This window comes from Calypte anna, chromosome 2 (assembly GCF_003957555.1).
Source record: "Calypte anna isolate BGI_N300 chromosome 2, bCalAnn1_v1.p, whole genome shotgun sequence".
Classification (NCBI taxonomy): domain Eukaryota; kingdom Metazoa; phylum Chordata; class Aves; order Apodiformes; family Trochilidae; genus Calypte; species Calypte anna.
In genome coordinates this window covers 106,828,129-106,848,579 of record NC_044245.1, presented here as the reverse complement: position 1 = coordinate 106,848,579, position 20,451 = coordinate 106,828,129, and positions in this window count along the sequence as shown.

Sequence of the window (20,451 nt, the reverse complement as noted above, 5' to 3'; positions counted from 1 at the left end):
CAGAACAGGAAAATTTGATACTGTTTTTTACTGATAAGATACATAGAAAAAAGTTCTTAACTGAAATGCTATCCAAGTCTTCTTGGAGACAATGAACAAGTTATTCAGAGACAGCAATATGAGTTCACATTAGAAGTAATTTTTTTCAATAGTCATTGTTCTATATCCATTGTCAGATATTATTTTATGAGTCTAGTAAACTACCTTCCTGTAAAATTTTATTAGTAATACTTGGACAGCTATAGGTTTGCTTGTATTTCCCCATGTCTTCTAAGAAAAGATTAAAAACTGCTGGACTCTAGAGGGGAATTTTGAGTTGTTCTGTTTCAATATTAGAGGAAAATTGTCTCTCTTGGATTTGCCAGTTTATAGAACAGTCAATTTGTAATCTACAAAATATTTTTCAGTTATAGTTAGCTGCAGAGCTTCTATTTACTTTATGAAAATACAAAAGAAAGGCATCCGAGATGCCGATACTATGAAGAAAATTCTTTTTTTGTTCCACATTTCCATAAGGCATCCTACTGGCGTAATTTCACCATTCTTCAATACCTGGTGATTTACTTCTGTGTAACTCTAGGATGAAGATGGCAAAATCTGAACTTGTCCCAAGATCTACACTTTTATCTTCAGAAGCTACTACACCGAGCTACTAGAGCATGTTCGAAGATGGGCAATAAAGCTGATGGTTTGGAGCATATGTCTTTATGAGGAGAAGCTAAAGGAGATGGGGTTGTTTAGCCTAGAGAAAAGGAGGATGAGGAGATACCTTATTGCTCTCTGCAACTACCTTAAAGAAGGTTATAAAGATGTGGGGATTGGTCTGTTCAACAAAGTTGGAACAAATAGGACAAGAGGTAATTGCCTCAAGTGCCCCAAGGGACTTTTAGATTGGATGCTCTGAGGGATATCTTCACCAAAAGGATTATTAGGCATTGGAACAGTCTGCCCAGGGCAGTAGAGGAGTAACCATCCCTTGAGGTATTTAAGAGTTGTATAGACATAGTTCTTAGGAATATGGCTTAGTTAAGGACTTGTCAGTATTAGGTTAATTGTTGGACCTGATGATGAAGGTCTTCTCCAACCAAGGTAATTATATGATTGTGTGAAGCAGGCCAACACTGACACTAGAAAAAGCATAGCTAAATGTCAGATTTGGAAAAAACAGTTGTTATTATGCTGTTGCTGAGTCATTAAAACTTTAAGTTTGAAGGGATAAGAGTGTATTTGAGCCACATAGTCAGTAGATTAATCAGACGTATCAACACTGTATATTCTTGATGAGTTCCAGTATTTCAGAGGTTTTTCAGCCAGTTCCTGAATTATCACATACTTTCAATGCTTTTCAGCAAACACAGTCCATGAAAGGGCCAAAAGAAGAGCATCAGCAATCATTCAAGAAGTCTTCAATATAAGATGTCACCATACCCACTAATATGGCCACAACAAATTAATTGAGATCATGTGGCATGATATAATGCTACATATTTCTATTATAATAAAAATCCCTGTTATTGCACAAGCACTTAGGCTTTATCAAAAACAGATAAGTGAAGGACTTAAAATGAATCCCCTGAACATGCATTCATAAATGCTTACTGAAAATGCATTTCAACTTCCATCAGCTATCTCTGCCAAACTCAATAATCAAATCAATGTGTTATGGTCAATTTGTGCATGAGACAGATGTTTTGTGGGGCACTTGTAGTGCCTGCAGGGAACTTAGTGACCACAGCTACCAATCAACAGTAGATGTAATACAACATCCTAACATTGCTTTCCTCTACAGCAAGACTTAACATGCTACAGACCATACTAGCAAGATTGCTGGGTTTTCTCTGAATTGTTCCAAAAATGTCTGTTGAAATTGAATGTAAGCAGAAAAAATGTCAGTGGAAATAAAAGTGTGAAATGCTGCATTACTCTTTCATTTTTAGCTAATGTGTCAAACAGTTTTCATCTTGTGCCAGTGTAATTCAACCAAAAAAATATCAAAGGTCACAGATTCCTGAATATATATTTACTTGTTCCCACTGAGTGTATAGTTCTTGGTTACTTTTTGAAAATCAGTCCATCCAACATCTCAAATAAGCCCTACCATACAGAGCTGGTCAGTCTGATGATAAGACTAAAAGGTCTTACACATTTCAAAGAAAGATTCTTTGAAAAGAGTTTTCAAATTCTTTGAAAAGTGGAAAAAAATAGTTTCTGACAATGGAGCTCAGACTTAACATTTATCTCATGAATCAGAAATTTATTTCAGAAATGTAGCATTCTGTCTCTTTGCTGACAAATTTAATTTCTTCACAGTTTTAATTTTATTTCCATTTCAGTTAAACTATTTAGATTGTTGCTTACTTAGTTTGTCTAGATAGAATATTCCCATTTTTAAACCAGAAATACCATGATTTAAAAAAAAAAGAAAAATAAACTACCTATTTTGTCCCTCAGAAATTTCTTTTTGTGGATGGTATGCCTACGACTCTTCTAATGGTATTTGTTATATTTTAAAATAATCTAGGGGGCAGGGGGAATGGAATGTTAAACCCCATTTTTCTTGGCATGTAAGAAATATCAATATTGGCTTTCAGCTCCTTGGGGCATAATTAACTATTATAGCTCCAAGATACTACAGCCTTATTGTGACTTGGCTTTGGTTTGTTGTCTAAAATTTAAATATGTTCTTTGTTTTTCATGTTGTTCTTTCCCTTCACATTCAAAGAGGAAATAATTCAGTAAGAAATATGGCATATTCAATACAATTGCAGATTTGATACTTGGCTAGTATAATTTCTACATTTTTTGCAACTGACTCATCATTCTTGCCATTTCTTTTGTGCCTCTGTCACCAAGCCTGTCTCTACTTTCTCCCCCAAGACTTTGATTGTAAGCATGAGGTGAGACAGATTGCTAGCAGCAATCAGAAGGGACAACTATTACAGTAGAAGAGGAAATGTATTCTGTCATGATGTTACCCATAGAGCTAATGGAACTACCGTGTGATGCTTTTATAATACTGCTGAATATAAGTTAAAGAAATTAATGACATTATGTTTTAAATAGAATAGGGTGTGTAAGTGTAGGTACTCGAGCGTAAGATAAATGTCATTATTTTTAGCAAAGTGCTTCAAAATTTGAAAGCCTGAACAATACGTGTTTAAGTAGCAAAATAAAATTCTTCTTCAATCATGTAATCTGCAAAAGGCTGTATACCAAAATTTCCTTTCAGAGAGGTTGCTTCTAATCTTCTAATTATTGTGCCAAGTTTCAACAGTCTGCAAATTTTTAGAACCTAGAATAACAGGGTTTATAATGGAAACACTGACACTCTTGTGGCTATAGATGTGCCAGATATTGCTGTAATAATCAGTGGAAAATTAGTTTTAGCTTTCCACGCAGTGAATTAGGACAGATGAAATTTTTCATTAAAAGATGAGTTTTGCTGTGAAAAAGTTCATTTCAGGACATGTCCACAACAATAATTTATCTGCAGCTTGCTCTGAGCTCTTCTCAAAATTTTTTACTGAAATAAAAAGTTGTACTAGTTACAGACAAAATCATCTTGTATTTTCTTTATTTTAGGAATGCAATTCTATATTTAATTGTATTAGCAAATTTATAAGAATTTTATTGAGCTCCTACTAGTGAGTTGAAATACATTCAAATTAAATCACTTAGACTTAAATTTAAGAGGCCCCAAAATGCCTAAAAAGAAAGTTTCTAGTTTCCACAAAGTTACTAGAGAGCTCCTAGTGTCATGTAGTATTATTTCTGTTCTCATTACCAAATAAAATAAAAAGGGATTTTCCATTTCCTTCTCAAATCATACCTGTCACTTTTTCAATTAATATGTCTTAAAATAAAATTAAGTCACAGTGACGAGGAAACAATGACAGTGGGTACAGAAATCAGACTAAGTTAAATTGAGAATCAAAAACTGGTTGTAACAGAACTGGAAATCTGACTAATATGTCAATAAAAAGTTTAAGATGACAGCTACTATGGCATCTGGTTCACTAACATATTTTCAGTTGCGTTGCACTCATCTTTGGTTTCCATTTTCTTCTTTTCATTTTGTAGATACAACGTGCTCTCCTGCAAGGTGTCAAGTAGGTTATTTAAGTGCAATAATTCTGACATTAGCCAGCCTCTAAAGTTATATATATGAGAAAAGTTCTCTTATCTAGACTCTCAAATTGAAAAAGAAAGGTATTTCAGAGTTCATTAAATCATAGAAATTATAACCATTATTAAAAAGAAAAAAAAAATGTCTGGCTTTTAAAAACACATTAGAAATTTCTTTCCTTTTTGCTCTTTTGCTAGTTCATTGGAAATTAAATTAATTTTTTAAAATCCTTGTGTGGGTCTGAAAATTTTTAATGACATCATATGAAGTCTAGATAAAGTACCTTACTTCATATAGTGATTGGATTAAATTTAGGATTATATACTCTCTCAGTAGAAAAAGAAAAATAGGTAAACAACAAGAAATTTTTCAAGAGGAGCAAAGAAATTTCTTCTTACGTTAAAAGAATTTTTCTTTTAACCAGCCATTTTCCTATTTAGTTGAGCAGCACAACCCACCTTTCATTGGAAATAGAGGAATAGGAACAGTATATGTGTTCCAAATGAATGAATGAGCTACCACATGAGCTAGGTGTGTATTTCATCCTGTTTAATTTATCTAGAAGATTAATCTATAAACTAGTTTCAGGTAGACATGAAAAGAATCTGGGAAAGAGCATGAGATGTTTTCCCTTTCTGTGCTTACGAAATTCCTTGGGAAGAATGAATCATTTGAGATTATATTCTTTCAAGTTTTCTTTGTGAGATATTAGTTGTTTTTGCCATCTCATAAAGGCAATTGCCTACATCAGACAAGCAGATAAAGGCCCTATTGCTACAGCTTTGTTTGCTTGCTTGTTACAATTGAAGTGGGTAAAGTGGTTCCCACAAAACGGGTTCCCCCTGGGACCCTTTCTCACTCTACTAGGCCACAAAGAACCATTATTGCTGGCTTGTCCAGTTGTCAGAGAAAGTCAAGTAAAATAATTAGCCACAATATTTGCTTGCTCTTTGTTTTTCCTGATGAATAACTGAAGCTGATTCTCAATATTTTGACTGAGGTAATCATATTATACTGGTGTTCTCCTCACATATATGTGATTCCTGAGGCTTATGGACTCAACTAGAATGTAGCTTGATTTTCAAAAAATGGTATGTGTATTGACTTGATGATTAAGAAACTCCAATTTTGCTGTGAAATTTAAGAGATATTGTGTCTTGAATGCTCTAAAGCAGCTGAAAATAAAGAGGGGAATGGCAAATTTTTTTAGGTCTTTGTTCAGGCTCCATATATATATATATATATATAGGATGCCTAAGGACTAAAAATAGGAAAACAACCCATAAAGTAAGTTATAATATTTGATAATATCAGGATGAGCTACATCTCTGTGAACCTTTTCTTAACTCTGCAGTAACCTAAAATCATCCTTATAATGTTACAGAATCTTTAAGTTAATCAAATTTCCAATGTTTAAGTTCAATTATTTTGGGCATGTAAAATACTATACTTGATGAAAGATTGTATTTGGTAAAATAATTTCTCATATTGTCTTTTTGACTGAAGATATAAAACACCTATGTGGATTTATAGTAGTTTTGTGACTTCTGTTGAAGTTGATATGTGCCAAGCCTAAATTATTCATTTCTATTAAGTTTAGCTTACAAGCACAGTGCCATGAAAACATATTCTGGGTATTAGGCAGATTATCAGACATACAGAATTTCTAAAACTGATGTATAATATCTACATATTAAGGGTATTTGATTTTCAGTTTAACTCAAAAATCACAGAATTTTCATAGTTGGAAAAGACCTCCAAGATAACTGCGTCCAAATGTATGTATGCACAGGTGCCTTTCTCCTTTTGTAGTAATCTGAACAGTAGTGTTTCAACTGATGCTGGCATGAAAAGGATCAGACATCTAATAAATCTTGAACTAGCAGGCTATCAGACAATACTTAATTTTTCTCAGTGATAAAACATCATATTAAAGCCAAAAAGTGGAGGTGGAAATAATACAGAAAATTACTCTAAGTTTACTACATTTGATCTTACACAAATAAAATTAAATAAAACCAAAACAAGTGTCTCTATCAAACATTTGAAATCTCAGTCGTTAAAAATACTTTTCAAAGGTTAATAAAAGCTGCTTGTAATGGAAAGTGATATTCTACAATTGTTATTCAGCAGTGGCTAAAAACGAAACAGGTATGAGCCAATAAGGCACAGAGTATGTTATTACATTTTCATAACGCAATTTAATTTTGCAGTCCATCAACAATAACAGGGATTCGAGTTTAATAGAAAAAATGGTGTCAAAGTGAATGAAATATCTTGCTTTTACAGCTGTGGGGAAAATTCCTAATGTAGGAAAAGCAAGTGCAATAATAAGTTATGAGAGCAAGACTGACAGGAAGCAAATTATTTTATAGTGTTAAAACTGTACAAAAAATTGAACTGAATTAAACTCATTAGTGGAATAGCATCAGCCTGTACTTGAAATCACATTAGCAAAATAATTTATATGATGATTTAATACTAAAAATTATTTTTTTCTTTCTCTCTCTCATATATGTATGCGTATTGGGCTTATCTGGTAAGGTTTTGGTAACAAGGGGATGGAGGAGTAGCTTCTGTTATAAGAGACCAGGAGTTGCTCCCAAACAGACGCCTCCAGCCAGCTCCAAAATGGACCTGCTGCCACCCAAAGCTGAGCCCATTGGTGATGCCAGTACTACTTCTGCAATAACATATTTAAGAAGGGGTAAAACTGATGTGCAACAGTTCAGAGAATCATAGAATGGTTTGGGTTGGAGGGTACCTTAAAGTTCGTCTAGTTCCAACCCCCCTCCATGGGCACAGACACCTTTCACTGGACCAGGGTCCTTAAGCACCATCCAACCTGACCTTGAACATTTCCAGGGAGGGGACAGCCACAATTTCTTGGGCAACTTGAGCCAGTGCCTCACCACATTTAAATTAAAGAATTTCTTCCTAATGTCTAACCTAAATTTCCCCTCTTCAAGTCTGAAACCATTTGCCCTCATCCTCTCACTACACACCCATGTAAAAATCCCTACCCCAGCTTTCCCTGCCCCCTTCAGATATTGGAAGGTTGCTATAAGGTCACCTTTTCTCCAGGCTGAACAACCTCAACTTCTGCAGCCTGTCTTCATAGGGAAGGTGCTTCAACCCTCTGATCATTTTTGTGGCTCTCTTCTCCACACGTTTCCAGAACTCTATGTCCTATTTATGCTTAGGACTCCAGAACTGGACACAGTACTCCAGGTGATGTCTCACAAGAGCCGAGTAGAGATGAAGTGAATCACTCTCTTGACCTGCTATCTGTGCTTCTTTTGATGCAAATCAGGACCCAGTTGGTTTCCTGAGCTGAAAGCACATGTTGTCAGCTCATGTTGAGCTGCTGGTCCACCATCACCCCCATGACCTTCTCCTCAGGGCTGTGGGCAATCCTTTCTCCTCCCAACCTGTATTTGTATATGGGATTGCCTTGACCCAGGTGCAGAACCTTGCACTTGGCCTTGCTGAACTCCATGCAGTTTGTAAAAAGTGTGAAAAAAAAAAAAAAAAGCCTCTGCAGATGCTAAGTTTAGTGAGGGAGAGGGGGTGCTCTAGGTGTTGGAGAAGATTCCCTAAAGCCCATGGTAAAGTCCCCATGCAAACCATGGGGGCCATGTGGGAACAGACAGTCACACTGCAGCTTGTGGTTGATCCCAGAGTGGAGCAGGTGGATGCCCCTTGAAGGAATCTAGAGTCTACAGAAAACCTACACCAGACCTGCAGGCCATAGAGAGAAGGCCACAGAGGGACAAATTTTGTGGCAGGATTTGTGGATCATGGAGGACCCACACTTGAGTACTCTGTTTCTGAAGGACTGCAGCCTGTAGGAAGAAACCATGGGGGAGCAGTTAATGAAGGACTGGACCCCACAGTGGAGCGGCGGAAGAGCATAAGGAGGAAGGAGGGAGAGAGAGTAAATGTTATGAACTGACTACAACTTCCATTCCCCAGCCCTTTGCACCACTAAAGGGGAGGAGGAGGTAGAAGAATCATGAGCTAAGGATTAAGCCTGAGAAGACAAGACAGTGGGATGAAGGTGATTTAGTTCTGTCTTTGTTTCTCAGTATCCTACTCTCTTTTCACTGGCAAGACATTAAACCAGTTATCTGCACATCAAGTCTATTTTACGTGTAAAGATAACTGATGGACAATCTTCCTGTCTATATCTCAGGCCATGAGCTTTTCCATCTTATTTTTCCCCTCTGTTTTCTTGAGAAGCGGGAGAGAGAGAGCAGCTGGGTGGAATGTTTGGCATCCAGTCAAGGTTAACCCACCATGCTGAAGTTGTTGCTTTATTCTCTGTACCCCTAGTAAGGAGTCAATATATATGTTTGGACACAGTGAAAAGCCCACTCATAATGCAGGGAATGGGAAGAAACAGTTCTTTATTGTTTGGATACTAGAGTCTCAGGACAGATATGATTATGACAATTGTGTATGTCCTTCTGCAGGCATTTAAATGCATTAAGGTCTAGATACAGATACTAATTTCTGTGAAAAGACTTTTCAAAAGGGTGAGTTAAATGTTCAAAGAAGTTAGGATATAATAGAATACTGAAAAGCAGTTTCTCCAGGCCATAAATCTACCTAATATTTCTTGCTGATCTAGTTTTACCCTTCAGGATTTTCAGGAAACTAGTGTCATAAAATGCTATGGATCTCACTCAAAAATACCCACTCACTTTTTCAGCTCACTGTAGCTCTAGGGGGTTATTTTCTGAGCTTAAGCATAAATTCTAAATTCAAGTTTAAACCAAAACCTGACTTTTTGATTCTTTGTGTGTCCCATGGGGATATGTCAACTCTTCAGCTAGTGCAGTCAGATGATGCAGATTTGCTCAGGCACAGAATTTAATTCCAAATTCCATGTGGAATATGAAAAATTTTTGAACAAACAAGTCCAGAGATTCCCAGAGTTATGTACAGTTCCTGGAAGCCACTGCCTGCATTAGACATGGGCAAAATAGGTAAGTACTCTGGATAGAAATTCAGGGTCAGTAGTGGAATTACATTTTTAAGTATAACAAACATATCTGCATTCATCTACCTAGCTAAAGCAAAAAATAGAATAAAAAAAATAAAGAAAGAAAGTGGGGCAAGGTTGGGTACTAGTTGCCAGCTCATCCAAACTGCTTATGTTTTATTCCAATACTCTTGCTTATACAACCTCTATGGTGTGTCTTTATAAAAAAACTCAGGCATGGTTCTTGACACTGTAGCTCCCTTACAAAAGCTTCTTCAAAAAGGCAATACTGGTGATGTAGCACCATACTGGGCTGCTCTAGTAGTTTTTAGTACTATTCCAACAGGTTTTGTCATTGTTCACATCTTGACTGATGTCACAACTTCAAATTAGTGCCATAAAGAACTAGTCTGGCATATACAGGCTCTTTGAAGAGAAAAAAAAAAAAAAAACAAACAAAAAATCCCTGTTTTGCCTTAAGCCCAAAGGCCCTAGGGACAAAAATAAATAAATGTTATGTGACATATCCAGCACACAACTTCCATTAAGAGTGAGAATCAGTATGTGCTAACTGGAGTTTTGTATTTACTTGTTAGAGCCATTATAAACAGCCTTGTGCTCCTTTCACGTGGACTCAAATGTCTGAAAGCCTGTGAGTACACTACAGTCTGGGAAATATTTTTTTTAACATATTCTGGGCATGAATGAAAGCACCCAGGGCCTCCTGTGCTTCACTGATCTACTCCCTCAGGCTCTGCTCTTCCAGCTGCTTTAGGAATGAAAAGCAATGCAGAAAACAGAGGGAGGGAGAGAATGTCTAAGGAGATTCCCCTCATCTCCTCTCTTCCTTGTTGGCAGCATTATGGTTGTCTGGGCATTTCTGAATTTATGCACTTGGCAGTGACAGAGACAGTGTCAGACTAACTGGTGCTCTGTGGACAGCTAACATGATCAAAGACACCTTGTACTGCAGCCAAGGAACTTGCTTGTTCTTGATTCTTTAGGAAGAGCCATACCCAGGCTCATTCGTTGCCCTGAAGCTGCTGCAGAACGGAACATGGAGCTGATCCATGAACTGAGGACAGTAAAAAGGAATTTGCAAAGAGTAATTTAATCAACTCTACTATGTCTGAAAGGCAGAGAAAAATAATACTTACAGGCCAAGTATCACATGCTTTCTAAAATATCAGCTCTATGTGTACTCAACAACTGTGGCATTTAATCAAATGAACGCATATTGTAGGCATTCTTTATGAAATTAAATACCAGACATTGTGTAAGAGGAGAAAAATCCTAAATGGTTATCTGGATAAAAAAAAATATAGATTCTATTCTGTGGGATCACTATTCACTGATATCTGGTTGCAGAAAAAATTACAGCTGTTAAAGAGACTTCAAAGAGACTGAGAATATTCCAGTGCCTAGCCATGCAATGTTACCAGGGGACCATAAATAAGCCTGTGACCAAGATGCTTTATGACTTTCAGTATCCATCATCTTATTCCACTAAGAGCTGCACCAGGTACCTTTGAGAGAAAAAATTCTGCACTGCTTTAATTTGTTCCATTTCAGAATATTTTCTATCTACTTTCTATCTCTCGTGACAGTATATATTTAGCATTTCTTTCCTACTTTAGATTTTCTGGAGTTTGATTAATGATAAGATCTTATTTTCTGGATATTGATATTATTAGGTTATTATCATCTGGGTTTACAGGTGGTTCCTTGGTTATCATTAGTTCTACAAACACTGTTGAACTCAATCACTTATTTCTCTCAACAAATAAATGATAAAAATGAGATGTTATCTCAGTTTTTTACCTTCTCTGTAGTATAATAAGAAATTGTGAAATATATAAATTTTAGTAGCATATAAAAGTCTTTAATTATATAATTTTTAATACTTCTAATTCTTTGGTATTATCTTTTAGACTGTGAATATAGATACATGAGCTATATTTTCTACCTGACCACTTGGATAAATCATTATTTAAATGTATAGGTATTTATCTCGCTTAATATATTTCTGTCCCTTTTGTGCACAATGGTAAAATACAATATTTGGAAATTCTTCATAATCTTCCTTTCTGCCTTGTCCCCCTGTTCACTAAAAGATACCTGGGTCTTGCTTCACTTAGTTACTGCCTTGGTTATTTATGACATCATGCATTATGGAATATTGATAAAGAATTAGTTTTAATTTCCTGGACCTGGAGACATTACTGTTTCTCGTGGAAGGAATTTATGCCTTTGTCTTTTCAAGTAAATTACTATTCACTGATTTAAGAAGTTGTATTTGACAGAGGGGTCAAACATCTTGTCCACTTAGCCATGTATGCAGCCAGACAGAGTACTCATTGTTCTCATAATAAAGATAAAACCTTCCTGCAGTTCATCTAGCCCATCTCCTCTGTGCCATCAATATGGTGTAGTACGACTTTTTCTCTTCCCTTCCCTAATCTTCTATGTGCTATCTCAAAAGTATATTTCCATTCCTGCTACTGTGTATATCAGCAAAGAATAGTCAAATATAAAGCCACAGTATTTCAGAATTAAGGTATGAAAATTCACTTTTAAAAAAGTAATATTTATTTTTCCAGATGTACTATATTAATAAATTTAGAGATCACAACTCTGTGTAACTAAAATACAAAGTAATTTAAGTACTGAAACATCTTATTCACTCTAGTTTTCTTCTACCATGCAATTATTTGCAGTGAAATATTTATTTTAATGTCTCACAAGAGAAAAACAAACAAACAAACAAGATTGGTTCAACAGGTCCAGGGAAGGGATTCTTCCCCTGTACTCAGCCCTGGTGAGGCCACACCTCAAGTGCTGTGTCCAGTTCTGGGCCCCTCAGTTCAGGAAGGAGATTGAGGTCCTGGAGCAGGTCCAAAGGAGGGCAAGCAGGCTGTGAAGGGATCCAGCAGAATTCCTGTGAGGAAGGGCTGAAGGAGCTGGTGGTGTTCAGTCTGGAGAAGAGGAGGCTCAGGGGAGACCTCATCACTCTCTACAACTCCCTGAAAGGAGGGTGTAGCCAGGGGGGGGGGTCGGTCTCTTCTCCCAGGCAGCTCCCAGTAAGACAAGAGGGCATGGACTTAAGCTCTGCCAGGGGAGGTTTAGGTTGGATATTAGAAAAAAATTCTTTACAGAGAGGGTGATCAGGCATTGGAATGGGCTGCCCAGTGAAGTAGTGGATTCTCCATCCTTGGAGGTTTTTTAAGAAGAGATTCAGTGCCATGGTTTGGTAACCAAAGTGGCAGTGGATTAAGTGTTGGACTTGATGACTTCTGAGGGTCTTTCCAATCTGGATGATTCTGTGATTCTGTGATGTGAACTTTGACTTCCATGTATTACTAAAGTTATTTTTGTTAATAGTCATTATTGTTGATAATAATGGACTGTTCCTGTAGATGAAAAAAAAATTAAATAAAAAAAGATAGAGGTAAATCTAAAACTGTACTCTTATTTATTTGGGTCTGTAAAAAAAAAAAAAAAAAAAAAAAGACACTCAGATTTGAATCCAGATACAGTTGATGATGTGTATCCTTCAACATTAAGGAGAGTTGCTTCCAGACAAGAAAGGGATATTTGGAAACTCAGTCTGACCTTATTTAGTCCTCATTTGTAACAGTGTTATTCCTTCTCTGAAGCACTCTAGATAAAAATCAGTAACTGAAATGAGAAATTACTGAAAATGTTTTTTTGTAAAAGATCAAACACAAGCAAGTGAAAATATATAGCTCTGTTAATCTATTTGGTTAATGTTTGTATTTTCTTATGTAGCATTAATTATATCAATACAAGTCATTAATTCAAGGGGGCTTTAGAGGAGTTGTGGCAATAACATACTGCAACCATTCAAAATATCCAAAATGTAAGTTTAGCATCTCTTTAGGATGTTTTGAAAAGTGATTGAAATGAAGAAATCTTTCATTGTAATTGCTCCTGCTGCTACTCTCACATTTATTTCTTGTTGTAGGTAGCATAGGTGAGGTCAGTGTATTTTATATGGGTTTTATCTGGAGTATATCTGCTGAGCATATTTGAGCTCCTCAGTTCAGCAGTTGTATGAAATCTCATGTGAGTATGAGCATGCATAGAGCAATGCCAAACCTGTTGCAAAGTGAGGATTTTGTGAGTGGATGAAGCAATGCAAGCAAGAGAAGGAAGAGTAAGAGCCCTGAGGGAAAAAGATACAGACAGCATGGGAGAGGTTACAGGGAGAAACTGGAGTACGTCTGGATAACTGCAGCATAAAATAAAAAAGAGAGAAATAACCATTCATAACCAAAAAGACTACTGAGAGAATAAAAGCTTTCAATAAAGCTCACTCTTTTTTTCCTTTTTTTTTTTCCTTTTCTTTCTTTTTTTTTTCTTTTTTTTTTTTCATTTTTTCTCTGTAAAATAGTCCAGAGTACAGAGGGGAGTACTTCCGAGAAACATGGCCTAAAGAGATAATAATTAAATGGAGACTTGGGAGTCTTGAATGGGAGCAATATATGGGACTCCTTACCTCTATAATAGGTTGTGTGGGAATAAATTTCTTTGAGCATAGCTTTGAACTGTTCTCTGGGTTTGCCAGACATATAAATAGGCTTGTTTACTGAAATTCAATGGAGCATGATATATTCAGACTGGAAAACAGAGTCTGTTCCAACACAGGGAAGGCCAGACTGGGCTGGTGTCACTCATCATGGCCTCTCAAGGTGATCAAGAAAGCTCAAGGAAAGTGAATAGAGAGCCCCAAGGCCATGCAGCCCCACCTGAGGGAGCATCTCTATAACTCTTCACGGCAAAGGCTGTGCTAGCCCCATGACCCATGACCGCCTGTGCCCCATTGCTTGGGCCTGTCAATGAAAAGTGGCCAAAAATTATGAGTATTAATTAAAAATATAATCTATTAAGATTTTTGTGGAACTTGACCAACTCAATTACTAAAGAGATGGCAGAAAATCAAACTATTTGTATAAGCAACCCTAGATAAAAGTTGTTTTTAGTTTTAAAGAGAGTGGCAAATTCTCTCAGCTTTACATTTGTAAATTTGAAAATTATGCCTACCTGTATGGCTTTTGAGTTACATGAGTGCTGCTGTTCTATATACAGGGTTCTCACTTTTTGTAGGTATTTGCTCCATGCTATGTTTCCAAATACACATACACATGCTCTTGCAGACCCACTGTCTGCCACGAACAAAAATTCTCATCCTTACACTTCAATCCCTCTCTTTTCAACAGTCTCTAAAAAAGCAACCCTTGCTCAGGCAAAATTAAACTCAGTTCCAAAATTCTCACCCCAATTTCCAGTGCTTGTTTAGGTCTACAAAACCTTGGTAAGAAATCCCACCTGTACACTGTGTGCCAACAAAGACTTTTTTTCAGGCCCAGTGACAGCTTCAAGCACACAGACATTTAGCTTGAAAAAGGTGTTTTTCCATTTTTGAGTCTGCCCTCAGGCTTAACTGTGGACTTGTCTGTCTTGTCCCCAGCTTCATGGGTCCAAAAACCATACTGCTCTCCTTGGAATGGATAGAATACTCAGAAACAGTAAAAATAAAAATGGAAAGGGAGAAAAGATGGATGGGAATTCCTTGTAGCTTTTTTAAATTGCTCCCCATTTCTCACTCCCTTGAGAATCCCACAACAACAACACCAAGCTGCTGCATTCAAAAGTATCTTATTCTGAGAGGAGGATTACTCATTCAGCCTATTTGCATTACAATCTTCTTTGCATTTCCATATCTCCTATTCTTAATTCCAACTAGATTTTAAAAGCATAATGTGTCATAATTAATCACTGAAAGATTTCTTGTGTGTGAGGATTGCCTTTTGAAAACTTCTTCTGAGCACATGAAGAAAAATGGCAATGGAAATGGCAAACATAGGCAGACCAAGGATAAATCTTGCCAGATGAACCTGGTCACCTTTTATGATGAAATGGCTGCAGAGGAGAAGAGAGCAGTGGGTGTTTATCTCAGCTATAGCAGGAGGTTCTCTCAGTCTCTCATAGCCTCCCTGTATCCAAGTTAGGATGTTAAGATCTTACATTAGGGGAGTACTAGATGGGTGAAAATCTGGGTGGGTATTTAGACTCAAAGTATGGTGGATAGTGGATTGTATTTTGCCAGTTAGAAGAGCTTCTCAGGGATCAGTTCTGGAACTGTACAACACCTTTTATTCTGTTCAGTAGCTTTAACCCAGAAGAGATGGGGTGCACTTTCAAGTCTGGGGACAGCACGAAACTGGAGGAGATAGAAGAGATAGAAGAGACATTCAGAAAAAATTAAACAACTGAATTAATTGGCTGATATGAAAGCCAAGAAATTCAACAAGAACAAATGCAAAGTTACCTGGAAATTCAACAAGAACAAATGCAAAGTTACTCTACCTGGAATGAAATAATCCTCTTCATAAGTCTGCAGTCAGTATACTGAGGAACATAATTATTCCCCTCTGAGAAGCAATGACTATGTCACATATGAAATATTGTAGTCAGTTTTTGTAGCTCCACGGAAATAAGGATTTTGATAGGTGGAAGCAAGTTCATCTATTCAGGGACTGTAGTAGTTATCTTGTAGGGAGAGGCTGAGAAAACAGGACATAATAAACCTGGACAATAGTAAACTTTGACTGGACTTAAGAGCAGCCCTCCCATACTTACAGGAATATCATCAGGAACATGGGACCAGGCTCGTTACTGAAGTGCAAATGAGGTCAGGGAGAGAATGAGAGATAGTGTTAATAAATTGCACTGGAGAAGATTTCAAGTGGAAAATTTGTCACCCTGAAGATAATTAAGTATTTGAACAGGTTGTCCTGAGAATTTATAGAATGGAGGTCCTCTGAGGTTTTTGAGACCTTTGTGATCAGAGCCCTGAGCAACTTAGTCATTAAGTGTTGGCTCTGCTTGAAGCAGGAGGCTGCACTAGGGAGCCCTTGGGCTCCTTTCTGACCAAAATAATCATACAATTTGAAGATCCACAAACCATTCCTGAGATCTTTGCATTGTTGTGAAGTCATAGGAAGTCTGCTATTCTCATTTTGTGCATATAGTGATGTAGAGTATCAAATTGCTGAAGCTGTTCCCTGAGAATTCATGTCTCCATCCTTGTGTCCCATTTAGTCTTTGGGGGAGAGCAACATATTATCCCATAAACTGTACTTATTAGACGGTAGTGTGGATTGCACTGGACTATTCCATGTGAATTTTCTTCATCTTTAAGCCATAATGGTATTATTTTAATGAAATTATGGTAGGTCCTTCAATCCCAATTCAATGGTTTGTCTCACCTTATGTTTCTATCTACAAGTCCTAAAATGTGATTCTAACATTACATTTAGAAATTTGAATCCACTCTTATTTTTAGCTATTGAACAATATGTTGACAACTAACAATTCTTAGTTAGTGATTCTGTTTCTTAATGACAGTGCTAGAAACTAATCAGGGCTCAAGTCCACAGACTTGTTAAAAAATTCTGTGACTGAGGTGTCTAATTATCTGCCAGACCAGGTGTTATGAATGCTACCAGTAATGTTCTTAAACTCCTACTTCTCTGAAAATTACACAAAATGATGCTTTATGAAGTATGATTTCTATTCAAAAGTTTGCTACGTTGGCATTTTGCCTTTCAAAAGATTTTGGCATATGTTAACTTCCTTTCCACTAAAGCATTTTCAAGTGAGATTGCCTCAGGGAAGTGAGAATAATAGTGTAGAAGAAGTACAAAGCTTTTTAATTCCCTCCACAGTTCTCATATAGTCTGTATCATATTTGTTTCAAGGAGATAAATTTTTCTGCACTACCAATATAGGTTCTTTTATTTGACCTACTCTGTACTTTCAACAGGTTTTAATAGGTTCCTTGATGTATGTATTAATTTCAGACTAGTGTAAGAAACCTTTGGCCCTTCTCTTTTAGATTTTTCATTCTGCAGGTGACCTACTTCTGCTGCTTTTTTAGTTATTATTTTTATTCCCCTTAACTTTCTAAGGATCACATTCTCATATTTTAGACCAAGAACTTGTATTGAGAGTCTGTAAACTGATTGGATATACTCATAAAAGCAGACTTGACTATCCCATGATAACAATCTTAATTGTTTTTTGTAAGTACTGTTCTCACACCTCCTTACAGCAGAATGGGTGTCTGTCCACATGTGCTAAGAAATTAATTCCTATTTAATCTAGGAAGTAGTCACATTGTTCAAAACACTGCTGAAGTAAAATATGCAGTGAATCTCCACAGAACGAAGAGGAGGGCAGGGTAAAGAGCAAAATAAAGGGCATATTGGTAGCTCAGTTCTAAGAAAATTAGACCAAGAAATCTATTCTAATCTACTATTTATGAGATTTTGTAGAAATTCTTTCTTTCAAGAAACAGATTTTCTTGAAGGTTTCTGTTTTAGAGTTCAATGCTTAGTGCCCTGCCTTTTTTTCCCTTTTTTTCTCCCCTTAATTTCTTTCCTATTCTGATTGAAAATGCTCTGAAAGTGTGTATTTATTGATGGAGCAACTCTCAACTCATGATGTCAGAGGGACAGTCTGGCTCCAAGCACATTTGAAGAGTTATTTAATTGCAGCCCTAATAGGGCTAATACTTGAACTTAGCCTCATCTAAAGCTTCACTTACCCATTCTTTTCCAATAAAAAGTGTTATAATACAACCTTCTCTTATCTCTTGTCCAAGCTTTGGCCATTGTTTTTCTTTTGCATTATATGGGTAATTCAGATAGAGAAATACGAAATCTAAAAAGCCAAGGTCCTGATACTGTGAAATTGTTTTACATAGGTGTTGGATAAATCAGTGCTTTGCCAATGATGACACCGGGATTAAAATTGGGCTCTACATGCTAATTGTAATTCAGTGTCTCAGTTGAAGAATGCACAGTGTCATTAGTAAGCTCCCATCAGAGAACAGTAAAAGGGAACTGGTTTTCTGCACCAGCTGCGTGTCTTACTGTGCCCTGCTACTGTAGAAAATGAAAAAGACATAGGAATTCTACAGATCAGAACATATTATGGCAGCATGAAGAAAGGAGCAAGTTTCATTCTCCAAAACAGAAAGGGAGATACACTGTAAAGGCTAAATGTTCCAAAGGACAGGTATCCTGGGTATACTCTGAATAAAGGATAGGTGTCCTGGGGACATTTTGTATTAAAGAGAGCTGAATGTCTGACAGCAAAGCATGAACAGTCAGATGAGCAAAACTGCCTGAAACATTAAAGAAAATTACATGTTTAACTGAATCAATGGTAAACATGGGATTGCTAAGACTTTTGTTTTCTTTGTTGCCGTTGTCTTTGGTTTTACTTTTATTTTTTTAACTGACTGACAGGCAGAGTCCTGGTCCTGAAAGGACAATCTTATTATTCATCTCAATTAACACCTTTCAAACAAGATGAAATCTCAGAGGCAGGCATAGCTGTAAGCACTCTTTTCAGTGCCTCTGTAGGCTGCCTTTTGAAAGTTAGGTGAGTACCAAAATGTTACCTTTTCTTTTTTGATTTTTCTGTGTACTGTGAGATTCTATGTCTTCCCTTTTGAAGCTTATGCTGTCACTTGCTTCTGCATTGCCAGTACCCCTTCCAGTCCCCCTTGCTTTTTCTATCTTTTTGCTTTCCTCTGCATCTTTGAGATTTATCTGTTCAGTTCCTTGGAGCTTCATGCTAAAGGGACATGACTTGACAGCAAGCTTTCAAGAGTCACAAATGAAATGAGCTTAGGAATTTTGTGTCTCCTGATGCAAACTGCAAAAGAACTTTCCTAAATGCTGTAGTTTTGCCAGTCAGTTACTGAAGCCTGTGAGAAAATCATGGAGTAATAAAATTATGGGCAATACTGAAAAGTATACCAGAAAGTAGAAACAGTCTTGATTTAATGGAGAGGAGCATTATTGATTACTGACCTCCACAATAGATCTTAAAAGCAAATAAAATCCATTACTTTCAATGGCAGACATTTTAAAAGCCACTGTCTGTGTAATGTTTAAAAAACTGCTGCACTGGAGTTGCATTGTCTCCTTATTCTTTTACATTTCTGTCATGCTACAAGCAAAGTTTTCCCATTACACCATTACAAGAATTAATTTCCTAATGACTACAATCTATATCCATAGATTCAATTGCACCTGGGTTATCACCTTGTAAAATCTTCTTACCCAAACAGGACCAAGATTGTCAAAATAAAATTTCCAGAGAGATCCTAGACCTTGCAGGAATTTATTTGCACATTTGGAAATCCAAGACTTGATTCAGCATCACTTTCAACCTCCAGTATATAACTAGGGAGAGTCATGATCAAAGTGTCTCTGTTTCAACTAAATATGACAAAATCAGCTGAGCTCTCTTAAAAGCTAGGGTTTACTTGGGGTCTTGTCACAAATTCTGGTTTTCCTTCTTTCTTCACTTATCCCTTATACTTTCAGCAACATTAGAAATACCTTCCCATGAAAAGCCTTTGCTGAATCAAACCTGGAAAACTGCTGTGCATTATCTTTGCTTGCTCTTCACCTACATTTTCAAAATGGCCTGTCTCTTCCTGCAGTAAGAGGTGCAGTAGCAACAGCTGTGCTTTGGTAGTCAGCCAAAGAATATCAGTCAGCATTCAACCCTACATTTTTCACCTGAAGAGAAAATACTGCTTTTGGCACAATGCTACAGGATTCTCTTGGGCAGAGCATTTTTTAACCACAGAGTATCAACTCTGGTTCTCTTTTGTCTTCTGTCCTTTTTTATCTTTGTTTTTTTTGTGGTTGTTTTCTTTTGCTTTGCCTTTTTTGTTTGTTAGCTTTTCTCCTCTAGATCTTAGAGCATTATTTACAACGTGCCCTATGCTTTTTCTTTTTATGAGGGAAAAAAAGAACAAGAAATAATGCAATATTTCAGTGTAAAAAACAATTATATAGTGCAAACAAGACTGTGTTGCTACTTTGGATTATTGGAGCAAAATGCTGCTTGAATTTATCAGTGAACTTGGGCAGCTTTTACTCCTGAATTCATCAGTCATCATGTTATGAGCATTTGACAGAGATGGCTGTGCAGTTGTACAATGTGCTAGCTGCATTGTTAATTGGTTTGGCTTTGCATTGATGAAGATGTACTTCTTACTTCCTTCTGTACTCCCATATAGTACTATTTGCAGATCTACTATTTTCAGTTATAGAAGATTTATTACTTTTTTTTTAATTTGTTTTTTTTTTATTATTACAAGATTGCATGTAAGGAAGAATGCTATTTAACTTAACAAAATGAGAGATCAAATTCTCTCTCACTAGAAATTTGATCAGTGACCAGTCCTTGTCATCTTTACTGAAGGATCAGTATCAGAACACGAAGT